This window comes from Apteryx rowi, unplaced genomic scaffold (assembly GCF_003343035.1).
Source record: "Apteryx rowi isolate R43461 unplaced genomic scaffold, aptRow1 scaffold_142, whole genome shotgun sequence".
NCBI lineage: Eukaryota > Metazoa > Chordata > Aves > Apterygiformes > Apterygidae > Apteryx > Apteryx rowi.
Window position 1 is genome coordinate 199,677 of NW_020447664.1, and position 25,229 is coordinate 224,905.

The 25,229-nt window shown below is 44.5% G+C and overlaps 1 long non-coding RNA gene across 2 annotated transcripts in view; it reads left to right on the plus strand.

Annotated features, from left to right (window-relative positions):
• The window catches only part of LOC112962136, a 52,580-nt gene that overhangs the window by 7,412 nt on the left and 19,939 nt on the right, over positions 1–25,229 (plus strand). For both annotated transcript variants that reach the window (XR_003252211.1, XR_003252212.1), the window contains 5 exons: positions 5,344–5,413; positions 5,515–5,627; positions 5,744–5,809; positions 6,837–6,971; positions 23,239–23,370. This is a non-coding gene — a long non-coding RNA (uncharacterized LOC112962136). The remainder of the gene's footprint in view (positions 1–5,343; positions 5,414–5,514; positions 5,628–5,743; positions 5,810–6,836; positions 6,972–23,238; positions 23,371–25,229) is intronic.

The window sequence follows — 25,229 nt, forward strand, 5'->3', positions numbered from 1 at the left end:
TTCACCAGTCAAGCCCTTGCAAAACTCTCTCTCTGTCCTGTGATCTGGCACAACCCCATTCTACGGGCTTTTCATTCTCCCATAAACTGATTGCAGCCGTGAATAAATAATAAAGTGATTTAACAGTGGGAGGCTTCACACTGAACCCAAGGGAAGGACCCTTAGCCTGCTCGCAGTCTAGGAACTGTGCCACTTACCCTGGACAGGGCACAACTGGTCTACTAACCCTTCTTGTTTACCTGCCCTTGCCTTAGAGAGGGGCAGTTACTTTTCCAGGTTCATTAGCCTTCCCGAAAGGGATAGACAGCTGCAGCCTTTCTGGCTGCACTGAGACATAGCTGACTGTGAACAGAAGTATAGTTTGGTACAAATGTATTACTATGCCAACATTTACTGTAGCCTTAAGCTTGCAGAACATCTGTCAGTGAAGCTGCAGTGATCATTCTGCATTAAGGTGAAGGCAACTCTTTCATAACGTTTTCACCCTTTCCAGGAAAGATGCTTACAGCATTTTAAAATCCCTCTTCGAATTTCAGTCTGCAGCATTTGTAGTGCCTGGCTCTGACAAAACTGATGTTACACTTAATTTGAAAGTGTCTCAACATAATGACACTTGTTTGCTCTAGTCTGGTGACAGAGCATCCGAACAAGTTTTCAACAGTTTTCTTGTTAATCTGAATGTAACTCAATAGCACTTATTTCTACGGTTGGAATTCAGTCCCCAGCAGTCAAAACTGAACTGCTGTCTACTCAATTTAGTTTTTCTAGTAACTGATGCATCTAAGTCAACAAACTGACAGGCATTGCTCATTTTACTGCTTAGCAAATATTGAACTAAAGTCTTCAGCACTGTAACACTGTTGACAATTGCAGGATAATGGCGTTGTCCTCTTTTGTTACCATGAAGTGCATCTTTGCGTCTGATTCTGGCATAACACACTCTGTAAACAACAAGGGATGTTGTGATCTGGAGTTGCAAGTGTTTGCTCTGCCAATATGAACTTACTGCCTGCTCTCTGAAACCAAACATCCTTTTTCTGCTATGGTTACTCCAAACTCACACTGAAACAAGCCACTCTCTTCCTGCAAACACTGGAGGGCATTGGCTAAGCTGCTGTTGGAGGAGTTGTTTTCTGTTCTGGAAAGCTATCTTTCCTACTCCTTTATTATTCTGCAGGTTTACACTGAGGAGTCCAGATTAGGCTTCAAAAGCTTGATAATGGAGAATAATACACGGCAGAAAAAAATCGCTGTGGGTTAGTACAGTTAATGCTAGTCTCTCTGATAGGGATATTCCTTGTTGAAGGCCCACTGTTACTTTTTCTTCTCTCTTTTGTGATAGCATGTTGGAAGAGACAAAATGGTTTTGAGCCAAGATGCAGCCGACAAAAAGTTCCACCACACACATCTTGTTACCTGAACAGAACATCGATCCTTGCCTCTCGCCTGCCCTCACTTCAAAGTTAAACTTCAGCCCCAACTTCTGTGAAGGTTCAGGGTCATTTTAGTCCCAGCCTCCATAGTTTCATTTCACGGTCCTTCTCTTCTGCTCCACTATCATCTCTGGCTCACTTGTTTGCTAACAACATGAGAATAATCACTCTGGATCTGACTAGAGTAGTTCAGCTGTGTGCAGTTCAGTGGAAATGTGCCCCAGAAGAATGATATCATTAAGTTTTTTTCCATGCTACCTTTGGTCTTTCTTCACCAATGCTTCTCTGTTTATTTCATATCTAAGTTCTGGGTGAGGATTAAAGCAGATCTGACTTTATTTTGCTGCACATCTCTGCTTTCACCTACAATTTTTATTTTGCACGTGGGCTGCATGGAATATTTATTTAGGCCACAGTTTGCGAGATAAAATGGTAGAAAAGATAGATGCCAGTGAATCTGTTTGAAAAGTATCCTGCTGTAGTTAAGATATTACATATGAAGCATTAACCCAAAGCTGAATCTGCAGAGAAAGGTAGCCTTTGTGGACTGTTGGACCCTGCTTTTCTAGATTGATCCCCTCCACAGATGCATTCAGAAATAAAACTACAGCTTCTTATACCCCTACTGGACACACAGATAGGTATAGCCTGTGCTGCTTACTGCCTTATTGCATTGAACTATTGATATTTCCTTTTCCTTTGTGTCTCAGAAAAGACAACAGCCTTGCCTTTGGGGTTAATGCAGTCACAGGCTAAAAAGAAGCCTAAGGTCAAAGAATAAGGAAGAGGTCAGCATGCAGTTCTCAGACAGGTGCTGAGAAGGGACAAGGCCTATGATCTACTGTCTGCATTTTGCTATTTAACAGACTTGTCTTTGGTAATTCACAGAGACAGGGCGAGGGGATTTAACTGTGTTCCCAGCAGAAGGGAGAGAGGAAGCTCCATGCTTCAGGAAAATACACTGTAATTCTTCCTATATTAGTACAGAGAGGCTTGTTGATCATGGAGCTGGAAGCTTTTGTGGCTGATGTCAACTGACTGCTTTTGGGGATGATTCACCTATTGTTTATGAGGTTCCTTTGACCAGAAAGCAGCTGCTGAAGCCTCTGTATCCCCTGAACGAAACTGTCTTGAACTCTCAGGGGAGAACAAAGCTTTCTCTGTGCTGGCCTTTACTGAAATCCCAGCCAGGAGGAAGAAGGCAGACCAGTTTTTGCTTTTGCAAGAACAAACAATTTATTTTTTTCTATTTTGCAACAATAGTTGGTAAGTGGACAAAGGAAGCTCACAGTCATCAGCTTTATATGAGAGAAAAGCCTCTCCGTCTTGTAAAGCTGCAGTATTTTCATGTCTACCTGTAAGTGTAGACAGCTGAACTGGCTGTTGTTCTGTGCAAGCCTGCCAAAGCTGCGTACAGCAAAAGCTCGTTTTCCTTGTCCATTTCAGGTGGCTGGCTTTCTCACATGTTCAAAGCTGATACTATTTCTTTTTTACAATAAGCTCAGCTCAGGTGATTTTTGCTTTTTGATAACATAGTTCCCATACACTTTTTTGTACATTAGAGAATGAGATTTGCAACTAACTTGCAGATCCCAGTTTCCTGTGTGAAGGAAGCAGTTCCCAGAAAGGTCCAGCTGGAGCCTGTGGGCTCTTAGAGTGAAGTAAGTGGGGGAACAACTTGGACCCTGTGCGAGGCAGCATCTTCCAGCTTCCCTGTTAGCTCCTGCTAACTCATCAGGCCAAATACAACTGGCATCAGCCCTCCTCCCTGTTGAGGCTTTGGAGTGGGACTTCTTGCACGGTAATGAACTACCATCCTTGTACAGATGGACAGCTGAGTGCTGTTATCAAAGTGGACAACATTTWAAATATTTATATAAATTTAATATATTAGGTTATTTGTTTAAAAGATCTGGTGCATGGCCTCTTCTGGCACTGGATGTATGTATACTACAAGCTGGGACTATCCCTATTGCCTAGCATCGGTTCATGATCTCTGGTCCTTCAGAAACTATTGGCTTCAAATTTAGTACTCAAAATAATCCAGACTGTATCTTGACCTAACAAAAAGCAAATTTTGTGTTAATAAAATATTGAGAAATGTTGTTCTCTCTTTATAAATCTAAAGTCCAGGTTCCTAAGTACAGAAAATCTACAGATTCTCAACATTTTCACTATGTCTTCATCAACAAAAGTAAAATCATCTGGAAGCAGCTATTGGCATAACAAATTTTATCATGACCAGTTATGTTTTGTTTTTTCAGCAACTGATAATCAGGATTTTTAATGGAGAAGAACTCTTCAGTCTTCACTCTAAGTAGCCCCGACAGCTCCCCCTCAAAGAAAGAAAAAGCAAATGTTAAGCCAAATGCAGAGRAACAGTGTGTAGTGTAAGCATTCAGCTTGGAAGTGTTGACTGGACTGGCTGTTACATGCACAGTTTATTTTAGAATGAGAATTGGCTAGAAATCCCTCAACAAAACATTTTCTCTATCAAAAAAGTTCATTTCTGAACCTCCTAAATGTATGTTTTTCCAGGATTTGTCAGGTTTCTTGGGCCCAATAATTATATGGTAAATGCTAGTGTAAAAATTGCCATCTGCTTTAAGGAAACACTTTCTTAACAAAGGCTTCAATGTGACCTGAACTAAGTATTGCTGGTAGTTTACCAACACCTGACCCTGGACATCGTCAGAAATGCTACTCAAGTGCAGCCAAGCAAAACCACAACTCCTTTCCAATAGGCAGGGAGAAACAGTTTTTCATGGAGTAGAGGAGCTACATTAGGCAGACAAACCTGCAGAGAAAAGAGAATAGGCATGATATGCCACACTGAACACTTACATAGGGCTATTTGGGACCTCAACAAAGCCCTGGAAGAAACTATTGAGTTTTAATTGTACAAACCCACGTGGCTGATGAAAAATACAAGGGTGGCTTCTTTTGCTTATTAGAACTCTAAACTCATTGCTTTGGTAATGCCTTTTTCTCTGGAAATGCCTCACTATTGAAGTATGCTGTGGTTGAAATCCCCTTTCTCTTAGCCCTTTCGGAAATAGCTTTCCTGTATGTAAGCCTTAATTTAGAGTAAAGAGACAAAAGGATTCCCTTGGAATCGCATCATGTTAAGTGATAGAGGACTGAGGAAATGTGCTAAGTATGTCCAGGCTTATGTCAAAAACTTTTTTAGGAAAACTGTGGCATAAATTCTCAAGTCTATGTGGAATTCCTCTTTTTTCAGTAATTTTCCCAGTATTCAGTTTTTTAGGTCCCCCAGAATATCACTCCGCTTAGTTGTATTTTGCTCAGTCGTAGCTGTGATTCCACAATGCTGTGGAGTTTTCTTGCAATTACAGTAGTGAAGAACAGGGGCAGGATTAATTTAGGAAAGGCTGTCCCAGTCAAACACCTACATGCAATACCGTGGTTTTTAGGTGAGAGTAAAGAGAAAAGAATTGGCCAGCTGGCTGTGTAAGCATTTCAAGCAAACATTTTTAAGATAAAACACACAGACTTAATTTATAATAAATTGAAAACAAACCTGTTAGGTCTGAGATGTATCTGAGGTGAGGTGTTTGCTTGGTCAATAGGAGAGAGTTCTGAGGTGTAATGCATATTGATGGTCGTCTTGGTTTGTTCTGTCAACATTAATCTTGGATTTTCAAGGTTGCTTGGTATTGCTTGGGTGTGGGTCCACTGACTTAAGTGAAGTTTTTCCTGCTGTTTGTTTCTGCTGSCACTGGAAATTTGAGTTCAATGATCCTTTGGCATGAAATACTTGAGCCAATCCCAGTTTTTGTGCTTTTTCTTGTTTTTTTTTACAAGGCCATTTTCCAGTGCAAGATAAATACTTCATAAAGAAAATAAGTACTTTTACCTTTTAGATTTTTTCCTTATTTTCTTCTAACAGGTTGTCCTGGGCAATTTGAGAGACATCAGGGAACAAATAAAGATCCATGACCTGCTTGTAAGCGTTTGCTGTGAGTGTTTCAATTCCTACTGCTTGGTAGATACATAGATGGTGAGGCCAGAATGGGCCTCTTTGACCGTCTGTTCTGTCTTTCTGCTATCACGTAAGCAGTTAATTTCACTGGAAACTTTCATTACTAACTTGTGATCGGACCAAAGGAGACCTGCAAGAAACAAATGTCCAGGGCTGATTTAACAATCCTGAATGATGGGTCTTGTCCCCAGGTAAGTTTTCTATGTTTATTACCCTCATTGATAAACACTGCCACCCTTCTTTGACTAAGTTTGTGCTGCAGCTTCCAATCCTCAGATCTCATTCTACCTTTTATCTACTGAATTAGGAGCTGTCCTGAATTGGATGCGTTTCCCCAAAGTGTCTTAATTATGACTGAATGTTGAACATAGAGGTTAGTAATTCTGTTCCCTCCTCTTGTGAGCACAGTTACTGGAGCTGGGTTTCTAAGCAGACTCTGCCAGCATCAGCCATAATACTTTGTGCTGTTGGTTTTCAATACTCAGAATTTTCTGTGCCCACAGAGACAGTACCCTACTTTGGTAATGGAAACTAAGACAGTGGCTGAATGAGCCAAACAGAGGCAGCAGTAGGGACTCCTGCTGCTACCTGACCCCAGGCCCTGGTCTGAAACTGGATCATGATTTTATGTCTGTTGTGGCTATAGCCAGACATTTCCCATCCCTCATGGAATAGGCCTTGCACTGGACAATCCCAATGGCTATTTAGATCTTTGGTGCAGTCAAAAAAAMCCACCTTGCTCAGAGCTAGTGATTATCCAAAGTCCCACCCCAGTCATTTGAGGGTGAATGGCAGGTGCACCTCTTTCATCTCTGACTTTTTCAACCCAACTTGCAGGGCCTGGCAGAACTTTAGATCGCTTTATTTTCTGTTTGGCACTAGCACGGTTAAGTAAGAAAGTTTATGTCTCGAAACAGTTGGTTCAGGTTTGAAAGTAGAAAATATTAAGTCCAGGCATGGAGAGCTTTTAAAAGAGCAGGAATTTCATGGAAATAAAAACAGTCTAGTCCATTAAGTTCCCCTCGTGGACTTTTATGAGGATAATTATTAATACCATTGAAAATTATACTCACGAAACATGTGTTAATGGGAGCTGTGCTGGCTGCCGCCAGAACAACCACAACCTTTACAGCTCATTTGGAGACAGAAATATTCAATAAAGTAGCCTACAGGGTGCAAAGGTTCGCGTGGTGCAGGCTCAGACTAACTTAACATATGCCCTCTGTAGCCCTGGTATTGTCCAAAACCTAATGCCCATAATAAAAGAGAGAAAAATTGGACCCCAAGTGGCAAGAATTGTAAGCCTTGGGAATTCTCCTAGTCAGAGATACTCAGCTATTTTTAGTTTGTAATGTTTAGTCAAATAGCAACAATGATTTTTCTTCTTTTTTCCAACTCAGCTGCACGGTATGTTGGAGGGGGTCTTGATGGCCTGTGACCTTGCCTTTATCTGTCGGTCTGTCACTGCTGGTCTTCAAAGTGCAGCTTAAAGGATCTGAGACTTCTGTGTGGCCTTGATGTGATCTGCTTTCCTGGTAAAGTTTTTCATTAACGGGTGCTTTTTTAAGCTGGCTAGTGCTTGCTTGGTTTGCACCGTGGGATGCTGCTGGCTCTGGGGCTCTCCCAACTCCCACAATCAGGTTTAATAACCCCGTGCAGCCTGTGTCTGCAAGCTTTGTGTGCATGGTGGATGCTGCTTCCTGCCCCATTGAACGGGCTCTTTCTTTTCTCCTCCTGCCTCCAAAATCTCCATCAAAGGTTCTCAAAAGAGCAAATATTTTTGAAGTACAGTTAGCCAACTGATACAGTGACTGAGCAGCATGTCTGTCCATCTGCCCAGTGCTTACCTAGCCTGCTAATGGTACTGCTTTTCCCTCCAGCCTGGATTTCTATTGCTGCTCTCTCAGCCACACATTTCTTTTCCTCTAAATCTCGAGAGAACATACCTAACAAAAGAGCAGTCATGCTGCATCAGATCACTGGTTAGCCCAGTATCCTGTCTCTAACAGTGGCCAGCAGCACATGCCTAGGGTAGAGTGAAAAACAGGACAAGTGTGTATGATACTCCAGTGTAGTCTGCCAGCAACTTGTGGTTCAGGAACTTCCTGAGCCAGAGCTGTTGTCTCTGTATCCAGTATCCCTCAATGGAGTTTTCTTCTATGGGATTTATCCATAGGATTTATCCATAGGAGAAATGGAATTTTTCCAGGAAAATGCTGTTATTTGCATTTAACAAAGGGCAAAAATCCATTCTGGGGACATGTGGTTTACCTACACGATCCCTGCATTTAGGTGGCTTTTGGTGGACACCTGGAAGCAAGTGTTGGTGAGGCCGAGATACCTGTCTCTATCCACAAGAGATGGTTATTTGGTTACAAATTTTCTGAGATGAACGAGCCCATTGTCACTGCCACCAGCCCCTGCATGAGGATAACCAACTGCTGCCTACATAACTTGGGTGAGGGAATTAGGTGTCCCTGGGCAAAGTGACTGAAAAGGCTGACTATAAAAAGCTTGTCAGAACTGTGGCTGGGCCTGGAGGACATGGCCCTTTCACTGACATGGCAGATAGGACTGGCTGGTTCCTCCCAAACAGAGGATAACCACATTGTTCCTTCAGTGTTTTCTTGCAAAGAGGACAAACTTTCTCACTTTGATCTTGCGGCAGCACTGAAGGAGTCAGGCCAGTCCTGTGCATTTAGTCCATCATTAAACATGTGGAACAGCACAGATTGATTGACTTGTGTCCCTGCTCAGCAGGGGACAGGGAGGAGGAAAATGCTTGCAGCTTCTTTGCTTAGATTGCAATTAGTCTCAGCCAGATGGGGATCCCATGGAGCACTGGAGAAGTCCAGACTGGTTACAGTGCATTGGAGTGAGGAGACATGGCACCTATGGAGTAACCCATACCTGTGAAAGAGTATGCTGGGACCCCCTGTTATTGCAGATCTGGTCACCTTCTCACAGCAGCTCTTTTTTTCCAATTCCAGCAGACTGTAAATCCAAGGGATARGGAGAAGGACACTTCCAAAATGTTTGGTTCGCTGTAGTGCCATTTGTGTAAGGAGCAGGCCAGAGCAATTACCAGCATGCAACAAGATGCCTGCTATGTTCATTGGAGTGTTTTTCTTTACTATGTGTCAATACAAACCTAGAGCCATTTTTCAGAGTTTGCCAATGGCTATAATTGAAAAGGCATGAATTGCCCTCAAGAGATTCCCCACTGCTCTGCATTATTATCTGCTGGATGGCAGCTCTATAGGCCATGTATCATTTTTTTCAAATAACCAGTTAATTACTAAATAAAACAACCCAGCTTTCAAGCTGATTAGCCTAGATTAATGACCAGCAGCATGTTTCACTCTCCTCAACAATTTATCATGGAAAAGAACTATGTCTTTAATGATTTAGGTACCTGGTCTATTGAGGCTTGCGCCAATCTGTACAGCCTCCAATTTGATTTAATTGCTCTTCTTAGTTTGTGACCTGGAAAAAAMCAAATGACAGCTCCCATTAGTGAAGCCCAGCTTGCAACTCGCTTGCAGTGTTACAAAGGCTCACTGGGTGTCTTTCTCTGCTGACTTCATTAAGAAGATATATAGAGGTCAAGTGTCACTTTGGCACAGAACAAGTACCATGCCGTTTATCAGCTAAAACAGGTTGAATCAACCTGTGTATTTTATTTTAGTTTATATTCATTCTTTTTTCCTCCTACAGTTTTTTAAACATGTTTTAGAAGTTTCTTGTTTTGTTTAAGCTAAGTTTGAGTTTACAGACTGGTCTTGAAGACATTAATTGCAGTTCATTTATTGTTACTTTGGCATGAAGACTTTGGCATTGCACTCCTCTACAGTTATTCAATGAAAGATCTTTTGTTATAAGGGCCTATTCAGGACCCTTGAGTTTGCCTCCTAATTAATATTAGACTTCCTTGCAGTTGTGCTCTGGAGCACAAATACTCGCTTCCCAAGGATGTTGCTGCAAAGGCACATTGAATGTGTCTTTAAGTGCATCCTGAATTACTGACTTATTATTGGGTAAATCCCTGAAGTCTTTGCTTAGCCAAAACTCCCACTTAAGACAATAGGTCTGTGGGAGTTGTCTCATCATTAACTGAACTCCAACAGTTGCCTGGCACTCTGTGAACTCAGTCATGGTCACTGCCCCCAGAGTTTACCATCTACTTCAGAGACAAAGACGAAACAAGGCTTAGAAGATAATGAGGCAGCATGAGCTGGAGCTGGGCTCCTGAACCCAGCATTGTTCTTGGTTCTCAAGGTGTTTATGAAGGGAGAGGGGCACCACTGGAACAGCACTGGTCTCTGTATTGTTGTTAAAGGCAGATTTTGGTGTGAGCTATTGCTAACTGGTTCCCTCATTGTGCTTTGCAGCAGAGAGATGAAGATAGATGTCTTCACTATGTCCCCTGCTCCTAGGGAGACCTGAGGCCCTCCTGGCATGGGAGATGCTAGGCTGGTACAAAGGGTTGCTTTGCAGTCTCTTGTGCTGGGCTTTTCCATCTGAGGGGAAAGTACTGTCAGGTTGACACTCTGAGTTGTTAAATCCTTGGTGGTTAAACTTGCCTGGTGGCAAGGCCAGAACATGCCCATCACAGGCACCTGGATGTTTGTTTGATACCAGGCAGTCCCTAGCTACACCCTCCTCCCAGGCTCCTCATACTGGCTCTGTAAGTCACCAGACAGGTTACTTGGGAAAAGCTCTCTTGTGAGGAGCAGACATAGTCACCACCTCAGTAACAGTGTCTGCATCTGACACTGAGCAAGTGACAGGAGCACATCCTGCCTATGTTAAGTCAACTCAGTGATGCAGGTGACCCTTGGGGACAGTGGGAAGAAGCTTGGAGGACTAAGGGGCACCAATGGGCTGGTGAGGAGGAAAAGGGTTTGGAGAGAACAGGAGCTGTGGTTTGGGTTTGTGCCTGAGGAAAGGCAAGGCGGGAAGTGTTAACTGTTTTCACAGGTGAATTGTTATCTTGCTTTGGGATGCAGACAGGCTTACAAGACAGCCACATACCCCAGCTCCCCCTTTTTTTGCTGTCGAAAGCATAGCAGCCTAGGAGGGGATTGCTGTGACTGCCTAACATGCATACCTGGGGATCTGAGACAAACCTGTGATTTTTCATCTCTTTTTTGCCGAAGGCAGCTATTGTTGGTAGTCCTCTGCAAGAAGTAGTAGACTGCTGGGGACAGATGGCTGGGAGAGGATGGGGCTGACAGTGCTGCTCAGACTGGTACTAATGTCCTGGGACCTGCATCAAGTGTGCCACTAAGATTCCTGCCCAACCTGCTAGAAAACCCTAAAGGTCCACAACTCCTTTGATCCACCCTCTTATAAAACCTTATTACTGCTGTGTCACCCTCAGTGCTGTCCTACATGAACACTTGAGCTCTCATACCATCCGTGATGTAGAGGGAACTATTATCCTTACAGACAAACTTCCCTGCCACTGGATTCTCCACTGCGCCTGAAGGCTGCCTGAACTGAGTCTCTTAGCCCAAGCGTGATCCCTCATGGCCCCAGATAATGGACTGCATCAGAAATGGGCTCCTCAAAACTGCAACAGAAGGAATTGTTTTGAAGTCCTCTAAACTTTCAAATGTATAGAAATAGGACATATTTTGAGTTTGCTTTTTGCTCTATTTCCACAGGCGACCTGCTAGTTTACCCAAAACCCGCAGGCTAACAGCTATATGAAGAAATACAAAATGATTTCATTATGTAGAGTTCTTGCCACTGCTTTCAATGGAAAAATATTGGTACTAAGAAGAACAGGGGAAAATCAGGGCCTATGTGGTAGAATAACTCCTGGCAGACAGCCTTGGAGGTGCTTTTCTGCCATTGATAGGTACACGCATATACCGCCCTAGCATGTGGCTGAATGACTGTTAAGTATAAAGTTTAACATAGTTGAGTGATAYAGGCTCACAGACTTGTTTTCCTGGTATATACCTGAAGTACGGGCAAATCTCAACCAATTTTCCATTTTTTTCACCAATGTTTCTTCCTGCAGATGGCAACCTAAATGTCCCTGTGGTGTGGCCTACTAACCCAGCAGAAAAAAGCATAGGTCTATTCCCATAGACAACCCTTGCCCTCAGGCAGTCACTGTTCCCCAGAGCTGTGCAGCAGCACAGGGACCTGTGCGAGAGACACCATGGCAGTTGCAGAGGGTGACTGTTTGTGGCTGTGTCTAATATGTGACTGTATGTGGCTGCGTCTCTGTCTTCATCATCTTGGAACAGTCATGAAACTTCATCCCCCTGATCCCTTCCCTCCCCCTATCCCTGCTGCCACTGTGAGCTATTTGACTGGTGTATGAATCCAGCTGTGAGGGAATGGGGACAGGCGTAAAGGCTTTTCCTAATCCCCTGGCCATGCACCTGGGTTCCTGTGGTACACTTTGAACCTGTGCCTCAGATCTTCATTTCAATAGGTCAAACCTGCTTGTCCCTCTCTCCATTCTCATCTGTGCAAGCTGGTGTCTTACACATCCTTTCTGGGTTTTCCTAAAGCAGCCTAAAATCTGCTAATCCACCCCTTCTGCCTATCTCCTGCTGGCTGCACTCCTGAGCCTTGGTGCCCACTGATGACTTGTTTTCTGTCATGGGTGTGAGCATAGCTACTGCCGGCTGGCAGAAGGGATGCATGGTAGAGCCAGCATCAGTCCCAGCTTCTGGTGTGTGCAGCATTGGGGTGGCAACTGGCCCAAGGGGTGCGCTAGTGCAGCAAGTCAGCCAGAGTCACCTTTGTGGCCTGCAAGCAGGAATCAGTGCTTAGGAGTACAGACCCTTTGAGGGGGAAAGAGGAGAAGGGAAGGTTTCTGCCATTTCAAACTCTCTCCTGTTACTAATGGGGAAAGGTCATGGCCATGGGAATAAGGCACGAGGCATTGATTCATTGAACTTTTCCTTGTAATGCTGTAGATATTCATTAACTTTCCCAATCATGCTTCCTGCTGTTCCCAGTGGGGCCACTTAATGACATGAAGAGCTTAATATGGAGACGCTGTGGTCACAGCTGAGGGGAAGGGTCTGGCTTACTGCTGCCAAGGGTCATGCTGTTTATCACATGCAGCATCAGTCTCTTAAATATTTCTTACCATTGGGACTGAGAGAATCACTGTGCAGAGAAGGTTATTCAGGAAATCTGGCAGGGCAGAAACAGAGACCAAGAAGGGAGCATGTCTTAGGACCATGCTGATCCTTAAAAGCATTTAGCAGGTGTCTAGAGGTTGGTCCCTGTTGTTCTGAACTCTGATTGCTCATTGGCCGTGGATATGAGGTCTCACAAGTGATGTGGTGGGGTTTTCTCCTGGAGTTTCCTGCTACCTGTTTCGTTCTCTCTGCTCGGCGAGTCCCAGAGCTCTAGGCAAGGAGTTCACTGATGCTGGGCACAGCACCATGGAGCTGGGGGAGCACGGTGCCCTGGCAGGGAAGAGGAGCAAGCAGAGGGAGCAATCTGGTGTGGCTGTGAGAGTGGGGAGCCCTGGAGGAGGATGCACGGGGACCCAATCCTTGGAGAGCGGCAGGCACACAGTCACAGGCAGGAGGGGACCGCAGCTGATCTGCTGGCAGTCCCTGAAATGGCAGGTGTAGGAAGGCAGATACTGGCAGCTGAGTGGGGCTGTGGTGTGGGGGGGTGCTGGATATGTGTCCTGGGCTCTGTCTGCAGAAGTTTTGGAGACTTTGGTCCTGCTGTTTCACTCTGTGTATATGCCACTATCCCCTGAATGAGGACTCTGCACATGGCTGTCCTGCAGTCACATCACTTTGAAAACTCATTTCTTTATGAAGGGCCATGAGGAAAGAAAGGCTACTTTCATAGCAATGCAGAATCATTTGCTTGACCTCTGTTGAAAAAGCATTTTTTTATTGCACGAGCAAGGTGAACAGAGGGTGACCATGATCTGTACCCCCTCTTACAGATTATCAAATGAAATTACTGAGTGGGAGACTCAAAACAAGCAAGAGGAGGCACCTTTGCATGTCCACCTTAGTAAAATCATCAAGTGCAAATATATTACAGTATGTCTTTTCTCATTGCTGGGGCCATCCCACAATATATATCATTGCAAATATACTTGAAATATAACTGGACAGACGTATCTTAGAAGTAGACTTCCCTTACTCATCTGAACTCACTTAGCTCCTGCCTTCCTAAGGCTTAAACACACTTGATAAGCATTAGCATTTCCAGTGGTATTTCAGCTGGACAGGTCTACTTTCCAGCTGGAGCTTGGACAGGCAGAGCAGCCCTTTCCAGTAAAGACCTGGAACTACAGTGGGAGAAAGTCAATGTATGAAGTCACAGCTCAGATGCATGCTTCAGGGCCTTTCCTTCCAGTGTCCACCTGGACAGCCCTCTGGTAGAGGTTGTTGAGTCTTCTCTGTCATTCAGAATGCCTTCACTAGGATGTTTGTGTGCAGGTGGACAAAACTGCAGCCAGGATAGCAGGGGTGTGCTGAGCTCTCTGGCATATTAAACATAGCTACAAGTGTAGCTTTCATCCTAGTGTGAATTGATGCTCAGCCTTCAGTGCGGAGCAGATGTTAATGGAAGGTCATCTTGAGGCTTCTCTGCAGCATAATTATGGCGCTATTTCAAGCATTCTCCTTTGGTTTTAATGCAGATCAGTGCTGTAAATTGTCAAGAATCATGAAGTGAAAGTGTCTGTGAGGCTGCCGGACTGCCTACCTTCCAGAACTGCTTCTCGCACCAGATTTATAAATTCAGCACCTGATGCCTAGACCTCCAAATGTATTTACAAAACTGAAAGCATTACCAGTAGCTAAATTTTGGGTCATGCCACAGGCATAAAAATCACCCTCTTCTCTGTTTAACTTCTCTGTTGTCCAGTCTCAGCATATAGAGCAGCACTCAGCCAAACACTGCCCCATGACTTCTGGGAGTCTTGGAATGACTTTGCCCTGCAGGGAGTAAGAAGGTGTGCTGCGTTTCTCCCAGGGCAACCCTAAAGCACCCTGCAGTCCCCGCTGAAGAGTTGCAGGGGAGAAGAGAGACTGCAGGTGTGATGATGTGCAGGGGCTCTGCTGGCCCCTTTATGCAGCACAAGGGCTGGCAGCTCAATCTGCAGGAATCCAGCAGAAGAGTAGGGAAAACACAGAGGCCGTGGTTGCGGTCAGCAAGTCAGCCAGACCCAATTCTTACAACAGCATTATAAATGGGGATTCTAGGCTCTTGCACTAAGTGCCTCTAAGTAAAAGCAGTTCCTAGAGTGACAGCTGCTGTGTCTCTTCTCTTCTCTCTCTCTGTGTAGCTAAAATGGTCTACCAGTCCATCCTCTGCTCCAGAAATGCAGAGCTAGGACGGGGATGAGTCCAGGTCCTGTAGCAAGGATCTACAATTGCAGCTGGTGACATTCCCTCTCAAAAATAGCATATTTTCTTTCTCTTGTCTTGCTCCTCTTGGAAGGCTCTTCCAGCTTCTATTTCCAACAGAGTGCCCAGGCATCTGCAGAAATTCCTGCTGTTGCTACCTAAATGCATGATTATGAGTTTTATCTTCCYCCAGTCCTTGTAACCATTCAGTTTTCTTGTCTTCTGTCTTATCACAGTGTCCTTCCCTCTTGACAGTGCCTCCAGATTTTTTTTTCCGTGACAGATTTTATAGGCATTCCCACCCTCCATTCTAAGGTCATGACAGACAACACTGAAGAAGACTTCTCCAAGTCCTGTTGATGAGGTGCTCTATTAGTTCTCTCTTACAGCCTAGCAGTCTCCCTCCAGTCACTTGTAGCCAGTTCATTCTCCCCATGTCTACTTATAGCTATTACAGCAGTCCTGTCTTCTCCGGCTCAGTAAACAACTTCAGAAAAACTTTCCAGCATCCCCAGGCATCCAGAGCACCCTTCAGTAAGGGCTTCCACAGAGTTGGTACCACTGCCAGCAGAATGACCTTTTCTTTGTTCTGCATCCAAGTCCCACATGCTTCATTCAATGCCCCTATTTCCTGTTTTGGAAGAGACAGTGACAGCCAATCCTTCCATTTTTGTCCTAAACCCTAGCTATACCACTCAAGTCAGACAAATGACAGGGCATGTGGTTGTCCAGATCATTTTTTCCYTTTATTCTTAAACTTCGGTGTATGAGAACAGAAACATCGTGACAGAGCAGATGGACTTGCTGCTGGCTTTGCTATGCATGCATCCAGCCTTACAGCATCCTGATGTAAGGCTGCAGGGTCTGATTTCCCCAAATGACATTGTGTCTCATGCTTGTTTCCATTAGTCACCCAGCCTCTGCTCTCCGGCTCACATCCCTGTATTCAAAACTGGGGCTTTGTTCTTGTCTGGTTTGGGGGCATACCTAAATTCTCATTAGTTTCTACCTCCCACACAGCAGATCAGCCCCTTGATTTAGAGTTAAGGGATTTTTGCTATTTGCTTTAATATCCTCTGTAGTGTCTAGCTCTCATTTCAATGAATCCCACTTTCCTCCTGCAGTTCTTGCTCTCTGACAGCTTTATTTGCTATTCTCTCCCTTCTTTTTTCCATAATTTAAAGACACTTTATTTCAATAACTTTTTTGGAGAGGAAAGGAATGATTATTGATTCAATGAAAACTGGAACCCTTACTTATGCTTTCCCTCCCAGTTTTGGATGCAGCATCCAGATATCTTTTGTGCACTGGCTTTTGCTGCAAGCCTAATGGCATCAAACAAGCTCTCTCAGCTTGCAAGTTTCCCCCAGTGGGCTAGTAATTTACTTTGTTGACAAGCATGTGTTTTGTAGCACTGCACATCTCAGCTCTGCTAGATCTCTTCAGCAGTGAGCATCTTCCGATCGCCTTCCTTCCACTCAGGTTACTGCACAGTTGTTGTTGCTTAAATGTTTTCATCCTGAGGGAACGAAAGTAAGTTGAAGGGGAGCTGTCTTTAAAATCAGAAGTACCCCTGGACTTTGGGTGGCTCTCAAAAAATGGATTTCTTTTGCTGGGGCAACCATAATTTTTCTGCAGTGATGTTGCTATAGCAATGGTGTCCGATCTATCTCTGTTAATATTGCCCTTTTGGAAGGGCCCTGAATAGGCGCTGAGGTAGGTAAATATATGCAGTGACACTGAGCGGATGATTCTATTCTGACAAATTCCTGCAACATTTGTTTCCAGGCTTGTCTGAGGGCTGGGATGCAGTGTTGGGCTTTTTGTTCCACGTGCTGCCCTCGCGGGGACGGAGTTAATGGAAGCCTTGTTCAGAGCCACTGGGGCAGAAATTTTTTTGCTGAGGGAGACAAAAGCTGAACAGGCCACCTCAGAGGTTGCTTTGGGAAGGCCGTCTCTTGTGGGATCTCAAAGGAAATGGGAGATAACGCTCTGCCCAGGAGACTCATCGAACTTTTTCAAGCACCCTCCTCTCCAGCCACAACCTTGTTCTTGCACATCTGCTTCATACAGCATCTTTTCTAGGGTGTTGGGGAGGTGGGGTTCTTTGGGAGACATTAATTAGATTTGGGTTTTTTTCTGCCTGCCAAGAGAATAATCACCAGCATTGTGAGGCCCGGACTGGCATTCAGCTCCGGAGATGCTATCGGAGTGGAATGGCTGTGATGGGGCTAATGGCAGAAAACAAGAGAAGAGGGCACAACATGCCAGTATCCAAACCTGGGGCTGTTGCAGTGCTCRTCCCAGTACAGCAGGGCTGTCTGCGTCCCTGCCTACTTTCAGCTGTGATTGTACCAGCAGGTAAAAGTAGGAGTTGAGAGCAGGGCCTTAAAAAGCATCTAGGCTGACAGCTATCCAAAGCTGTGTGCCTCCATCTCCCCATGGTTTTATCAGAGGATCTGGGTATTTATAGAGGATTTGCGTGTTTTCTGGGTATTTGCTTGTTCTCAGGAATGCTTCAGCTCCTGGAGTCACTTGTTTATAAGAGACCATCAGCTGCATTTTATGCAAATACATTCACGGTGGCCAAGAAACATCTCAGACCATGAAGAATCTGYGGGTAACCACTGATGGTACCCTGTGATCACATCACGCAGAAGTCAGAATCACCTCCAAGTTCTTTCTAACCAGGCTCAAGCTTTGAAATTTCAAGGCCCTGCTTCTACTTCTTGTAGTGCTTGGGGTTGGGAGCACAACAACAGTAAGGTGTATTAGGGCCACTGTATAATCCTCAAGGGGTGGGTTGCCCAGCTGTGGAAGACTGAGACAGGGCTAGATAAGGCACTTAAGCCCAAAGTCATGCTGGTAGTGCTCAGTGCTTGCTGCTCAGCTCTCTAGGGACAGCCACATTTCAGTAAAAGGGAAATGTATTCAGCATAAATATATCAAAGCCTATGGGGTCTTTAGAAATGAGCAATGCTTTAGCACCATAAAATATGGCCTGTCTATTCTACCAATTTATAGAAGAGGAATTAATTTCTAATKAATAATTTACTCGATTTAGTCTGTTTCTTCTTTGTAAGTACTTTGAGTTTCTGCTCAGATGTCAGACCCCTTTGTCAGTTTGGGGGGTTATTTGCTAGTCTGCTTGAGAGGGATAGTGGTTTGTGGCGAGTGGAATGTGGAATAACATTTTTGTAAGTTTTGTTAATTAGCAATGTTGTCAGTCACATCGTAATTCTTCTGACTAGGAGTGAGTGGTTCTTGGAGTACAAATAACGAGACCAATCCAATTGGACATTGGCATTATTAATGTAACATATCTGAGTATTACATGGGTTTTAGGTATTGATGCAGAGATTAATCAAACAGCAGCCCATGGGCTCTGATCAGCAGGAAAGGTTCCAGGCAGTTGGGTATTTTCTTTTTTTTTTTCCCCAACGTATCATTTTTTTCCTCCCTCTTTATGCTGCCATCCCATGCAAAGCTGCCTTTTCAGCGCTGTTTTTTGGAGAGAGAGGAACCAGTTCTGCAGAGACCTGAGCACATAAGTAGTTTTATTCACACCAGGAAATGAGATTTAACTCAGAAGAAAAATTAGGATGCTCAGGTGTTGGCTGTAGTTTATGAAATGCTCCGAGGCACTTCAGGAAGAACAATGCTATGGAGATGTAAAATACTGCTCATTAGGATCATYCTTGTGTGGGGGAAGTAAGACCCTGTTGATATAAATTTGGTAAGAGTAAACTGTAAAGCAGGAAAGAGGAAGCTTATATATTACTTTGCAGTGGCTGCTGATACAGAGTGGGGAACAAATACATCTTGATTGTCAGCTAATCTCTCCTTTGGATTATGTGTTTCATCAGCTGGCTGCCACTTTGGCAAACACTTGTGTCTGCGACATGTCGTGTATTCATGTGAGTTGTACCATTGAATTCAGTGAGACTTCTCACGTGTAGACGCTTTTGCAGAATGGAGACCCTAATCTGGGGAATATTGTCAGGGTTACTGAGGACAGTTTTATGTGTCTCCCTTAGTGGGCAAGTAGGGTTTCTTCTACCTTGAGCCCTGCTTAAAGTTGAGAGGCCTGTTGGTTTATTCCCTCCTTTTGTTTTTATGAAAGGGTTTATTCTCTCTAAATATACATGCATAACTTCCATTTGCTCTCCTGGGACTGATGGCACACAGAGGACCACAGGGCCTTGTTTCTGCAGTGCACAATGTATGGTTCTTTTGTAATGCAAAGCTAGCAGAAGTGGAGTTAAAACTCCAAACCTGGATCATTTACAACCATATAGCTCAGAAAGAAATAACTCTCAATAGCACATAGCAACGTTGTCAGCCCCTGTAAATAATCTCCTAAGACTTAGAGCATCCTAGGAAGTAAGTATGGCTGAATGACTGAATACTGTGCTTTATGGATGACCATTCTACAGCCTGGAAATAAAAAAGGAAGGAAAAAAAAAAGGAAAAAACCTTCTAATATAATACTGCCATTTAAGAGAAATCAGAACTGAAAAGCAGCTGTCAAACTTTAATTTCCTGGCTAATGAATGACCACAAATCCATTCTTTAATGATTCTTGACCCTAGAAACAAAATGTATTAGCACTCTCAGATTTTGCACAGTAGTGCTAAATGGAGCATGTAATGTACTAATTTAGTGCCTCTTTAGCATAATCGCAGCCTACATGCACAGCTACATTTCCTTGGCAAGCAGCTTTCGTAAGACCTGCAAAGAACTTACGTAGGACATTTCACCCTATTATTCATTTCTCTGATGCCTGGGAATCGATATATGTGATTTTTTTTCCCTGACGTGCCTTCTCCACAGAAAAGCATAAAATCATCCATTGATCTTCCTGGTGTGACTAAAATATCACGAATTCTGTGCTTTCCCCTACCTGCCATGGGGAGATATCTGTTTTGAAAGTATGTTTAACCTGTGAATCTAAAACCCTTTAAAAAGGTTGAGCTGGTATATAAATCCTACTTTAAAGAAGAAAGACAGGCTCAAGCAGAATAAATTGCACTGGTCAAAGGCTATATTTAGCATATTACTTTGAAAGAAGCAGGCATGGAAAATATTGCTGGTAAAGTGAAATTTTATTTTGAAAAACATAGTTTTCTTGAACATTGTCCTAAAAATATATGTTTAGGGATGACCTGGCCTGACTGTCCCACTCAGATGGAAAGCATCCTAAGAGACTAGAGCACTCTGCTTGCTGACTACCAGCTTCATTTTTTTATAGCTTTCCTTTGGGTCACTGGTTGACTTTCTAGCCTCAGAAAAGCACAGCAAAGTTGTCTTGTAACATCTGCAAGCCAATAGCATTTTCCTTAAACATCCCTTGAAGTGCCTGTGACCCTGTGGCAAACCTCATTCAAAGACTTCATCCAGTTTTTTTGTAATATTTTTATTTTCGGTTCATTTTAATTGTAATTCTCACTCATGTCCCTGAAAGTTCAAACAAATCATGGAACAGTTTTCAGAATAACTGTTCTTGCCAGGGTTTTGCTTTCCTCTGACATCTCCTCTTTGTTTTAAAACTTGCTTGAGACTGAGGAGAGTAAATCAGTGCAATGGATGAGCCCTCTGGAGGGGACATTTCCAATGTATTTTGGGGAGAGAGGGATCCAGGTGGAGCCACACACAGGARTCCTGAAGATGCTATTGCAATGCCRCAACAAGACCTTGCAGCAGTTTGCCAGTTCCTACCTGCACAGATGCAGGGGATGTCCACTGTTACAAGATCAGGCTCCCTGCTTGCCCAATGCAGTTACACTGTGTGTCATTTATTATATTAGCATATACTGGGTCTAGCTGAGATTGGAGCCACTGCAAGGAGTTCTACATGTCTGTGTGGCCTACGGTGGGCAGAATGTTGTGTGTGCCATGCTCCTACACGGGGCTTGTCATGAAACCAATCCTTCCTAGRCCTTGTTGTCCCTTAGCATACATGGGGCTCTGTCTGGCCTGGGAGCTCAGACAGTCCCTGTCCCACAGCTTTGCAGGGGATGAAGGGATGTGGGAGCAAGCAAACATACCTTGCACTGGAAACAGACAGTCTTTGCAGTTACTAGAGAAGGTGTGAAGCTCCACACCTCTTTCTGCTCTTTGTGTGTCTCAGCACTGCTGGAGGTGTTCAGCCAATTAGTGTGACCAATCCCTTTCTAAGTGTTTTTATTTCCATGTGTAGGCTACACTTTGGAGAGAGAAGCCTGGAGAAATGCCAGTCTCTTTCCAGAAATTCAGGAAAAGGAAATGGGATTGTTAAAGAAAATGGACTGCGCTGACGCAGGAGTTCCTAAGGCAGGCTACGTGGACTGACGGTGCTCGCCTCCACTGTGAGCAGTGCGGCCTGCAGAGAGGGTCTGTCTGCACACAGTACCTTGCAGGGCTGGGGGCTAGTGTATCAGCTAGCTTTACAAATGTATGGTCCAGGTCTGCTCTCAGTTACTGTGGTAAGAATCCAGAGAACAGGCCAGATTGCTCTATTACCCTGGATTTCTGCTGCATGACTGAATGCTGGAGCAATGATGCAGAATTTAAGACAGCCTGAATGTATATCACTGTACTATAGATATACTTTGGCCCATACAGGACTTTACCCTGGGTGCTTCAAAACACCGGGAGTAGGATCCTCATTGTCACTTTACAGTCAGAGCCTTTGGGGCCAAAGAGGCTGAATTTGCCAGCACATGGCAAGTCTGAGGACAGAGCTGTAGCATTTGGGCCAAGATCTCTCTGGAAACCCTAGTGCCCAGACTTCATCCAGCAGCCTGATGGATGTGGAGGCAGCAACCTTTGCTGTGCCSAGAGGTCCAAGTGACCTGAAGCTGGCTCACAGAGATAAGGACGATAGGAAGAGAGAACTAGCAGTTGCCTGGACAGGCCCTATTCCTCTTTTGCACCTGGGCACATCAGCCACACTGAGCCACTGCTCCTGCATAGCATGGCAGCGCTCCGCACTGCCCCTGCTCCGCCTGCTCCGGCATCCAAGCCCCTGCCCTGGGGTGTTTGCAAGGCCTAGGGGGTTGTCAAGTCCCGGTGAGAACAACCGGTTCTTCTTTGGTGAAAAACTCAGTCCTTTTGCCCTCTCAGATAGAACTCCAACTTCTAGGGAGGGTTGTTTGTGCTCGAGGCAGAGCACTGCAGGATATTTGCTTGATGTTCATTCACAGTGCCTGGTGAATTGCCTCAGCTGTCTATAGCTCCTTAACCTGTAATTCCCACAGCTAGGATGACGTCTTTGGAGGCACGAGTGTTCAGGGGATTTGAAGAAAGCATTGCAGGGTGGTTTTAGGAGGAGAGATTTTCTGTATGATACTGAGATGATTCCTGATTACAATTTGCTGAATTGTAGAAAAAAATAGGGCACGTAATTGCTGTATTTGAAACTCTTGTGCTGCAATATTAGCAAAAAGTTAACAAGCAAACAAGGCTTGCAATTGTTGCAGCTGTTTTTAGTAACAAATGTGGAGAAATTGCTTTTTCTCCAGAGAGAATTCACAAAGAATTAAAAATTATACTGAGTTGACCAGGTAGCAATTTTTCTTTCATCTCCAATAACCATTAATGTTAGGACTTAATTACATGAACATTTATAGACCTTGAAGAAGTTCTTTTTGATAGGTGCTAAATAAGTTGTTATTATTAAAATAATAATTAACCATGATAAATTCAGAGTGGTCATTTTCCATAGTATTGCTTTGTGATGTCCACACAACTTACAGCTGACCATTACTGCAGAGGCAGAAACCAACCAGTTCCTGCTGATGTCCATTCTTCTCTGAACAGAGTTAAATCTATCTGCTCCAGTTAAGACCCTGGTTTAATATATTAAATTTTAAGGTGATAACTGTACTATTGTAATACCTGCATGCTTTGAAATGCTTACCCCAGCAGATAGTGGATGAGTGACCAGCTCTGGGTGATGATGAATGAGCRCACTGACACGGCAGGGGGCACGAGGAAGGCACTCTGAAATCTTGGCAGCCACCCTGTCAAAGTGGTCTCTGTCCCTCTGGCTGCTGGCCTTGCTTGCCAGGTGAAGGTGGGAGAGTGGGGGAGACCAGCCCCAGCGGTCCCTGGTAGCCGTGCTTACAGTGCTGCAAGGCCTCAGTACGGTCCTAGGCCAGGCCCAGCACAATGCTCGGACAAGCCAAGCACTGGTGCTGAAACATGCAGCTGTTTTTCATTGTGAGAAATTCTTTGTGAATGGCAGCCCTTTACTGACCTGGGGCAATAGGGGCTGAACCCTTTTCTGAGTGAACACTACTCAGTGCTACTGTGTGTGTCACGGCGTTAGGCTTGGGCATATGGCAATGCTGCACTGCTTTTTTAAAGAAAGAATGGGTTATTATGCACATGTAGGATTTACTTAGGAAACCTGGGCATTGTTTCTATGGAGTGTTTCAGATGTGTCCTTGTTGCTAATTAGGAAAGCAAGAACAATATCTTCAGATGATCTGAAATCCTCTGGCTGGGGCGGCAGTTCCTTTAGGAGATGAAGGAGTCAAGTGTGGAGTAGTCATTCTTACCCTGTGTGGATGCCAATGACACCTGAACCATGGTGAGTTTGGCTGTTCTAGGAGACAGTTGGGGGGTGCACACAAGGACTGGCCAAGCCAGTATCTACAACTCAAGAGCCTACTCTCTGCAAAGCTAAACCCATTCAGCTCTTATTACAGTCAGCATGGGTGGTTGCATGGGAGCTGCCAGGCTCAGCTCTGTCCCAACACTTGCAGCCAAAAGAGGTGCCCTCCACCCCATCCTGGGTGGCACATCCCACTCCTGCTGTCGGTAGCTCCTATATTTTTTTGTGCCAATAGAGGGCACCAGCGACCCTTGATAATACTGGGCTCTGCCCTGCCTGGGCTCCCTGGGCCCCTGCAGGGTTGCTCAGTGCACCCTCCAACATGAAGGAGAAAACAGCATTCAAACAAAACACATCCTGCTCCTCAGGTTTTGGTAAATGCATGTGGTGGGGTTTGCATCTCACACCCAGTAGGTCCGTGTGGGTGTCTGCGATAAAGCATAAGTCAGCTTTTGTAAAGAGCGGTGATTTGGTTACAGCTGGTCAAGGTGTATGTTGGTGCAGCACACATGCATGGCCAGGAACAGGGAGGACTTGCACCCAGGAGGGCAGCTGTGAGGCTTTTTGATTCCTCAAATTGGTTCATTCTGCTCCCGCAACCCAGCAGGGCCCAATCCTGCCATCTGTACCCAAGCAGAAGGTATAGAAAGGTGGGAATCCAAGGTTAATCTGCAATGCAATGGTTCAGATTGAAGGCTGGTCCTAATTCTCCCCTGGTTTACAGCAGAGTTTAGCCTCACTAACCCTCTATAACATGCAAGACATGCTGACAGTAAAGCCCATGTGGACAAACCTGAGCTAGTTCCAAGTTACTCGGTTCAAATATTGGTACCAAGGTAGCAAGGAGCCCAGTGCAGGCTGGCTGCCAGAGTTTGAACTCCCTGGTGAGTCTGGCAGCCCTCCGAGCTGCTGAGGTTAGATGCTTAGGAGCACCTGGATTAGTCAATTTAGAGGTAACCCGTGTAAACTGACACAAGCTGCCCAGAGGCAGTCTAGACATTCCCTCCCCTCCCCAAAGCAGTAGGAATCAGGCTGTTTCCAGCCTGCTCTATCAGTGACATTGTGCAAATCCTCTCTCCTTCCGCTTACCCACTTGTATTTATCACCTCTCCAGGTGTGTACAGCTCTAAACTGCCTGCTAAGGTATGCAGAGAAGTTTAAGTTATATTCATTATTTTACTGAAGCATAGCTATCTGAGCAGGTAGGTAATGAGCACCTCTAGTGATAACCCACTTCTTTTGATCACCATATCACAGTGCAAAATAATCAGGGAGAAGAGCAACAAAATACAGGCACATGTATGATGAACAGGCCCTTTAGGAGAACACTCTGATTCATTGCTGTTGTGAAATCAGAAACAGGCTGTGATTTTATTCCTGCTTTCTTCCATGTAGCGCTGGGAAGGAGTTCATTTCTGCTCTGGTTCATGGCATTCTTTTTCTTTGTTTCATCTTTAATTTGTGTGAGGAAGATGAAGGGAGAAAAAAACAATGATGGAGGGGAAAGAGCTTTGAGCAAAGAAACAATGTGTCACACAGTACTAAAAATGTCACCCATCTCAGTGACATTAACAGGACTACTTGTCAGAGTAAGAGCAGCTCACTCAATCTAATCCCTTGAGTAAGGGCTGAGCATCTGAATAGACAGATCCTGGCAAGATCAGGCCACAGAGCTGTGGATATGAACCATAACCCAGAGTCTGTACTGGGACCCCGTGGTCTTTGCTCCTGCAAAGTTGATACATCTTGCTTATTGCAGCTGGACCATTTGCAAGCCAGATTTATTCACATGAGCACAGGACATTGGATGCTCTGTTCATCCAAAGTCTAGAAAC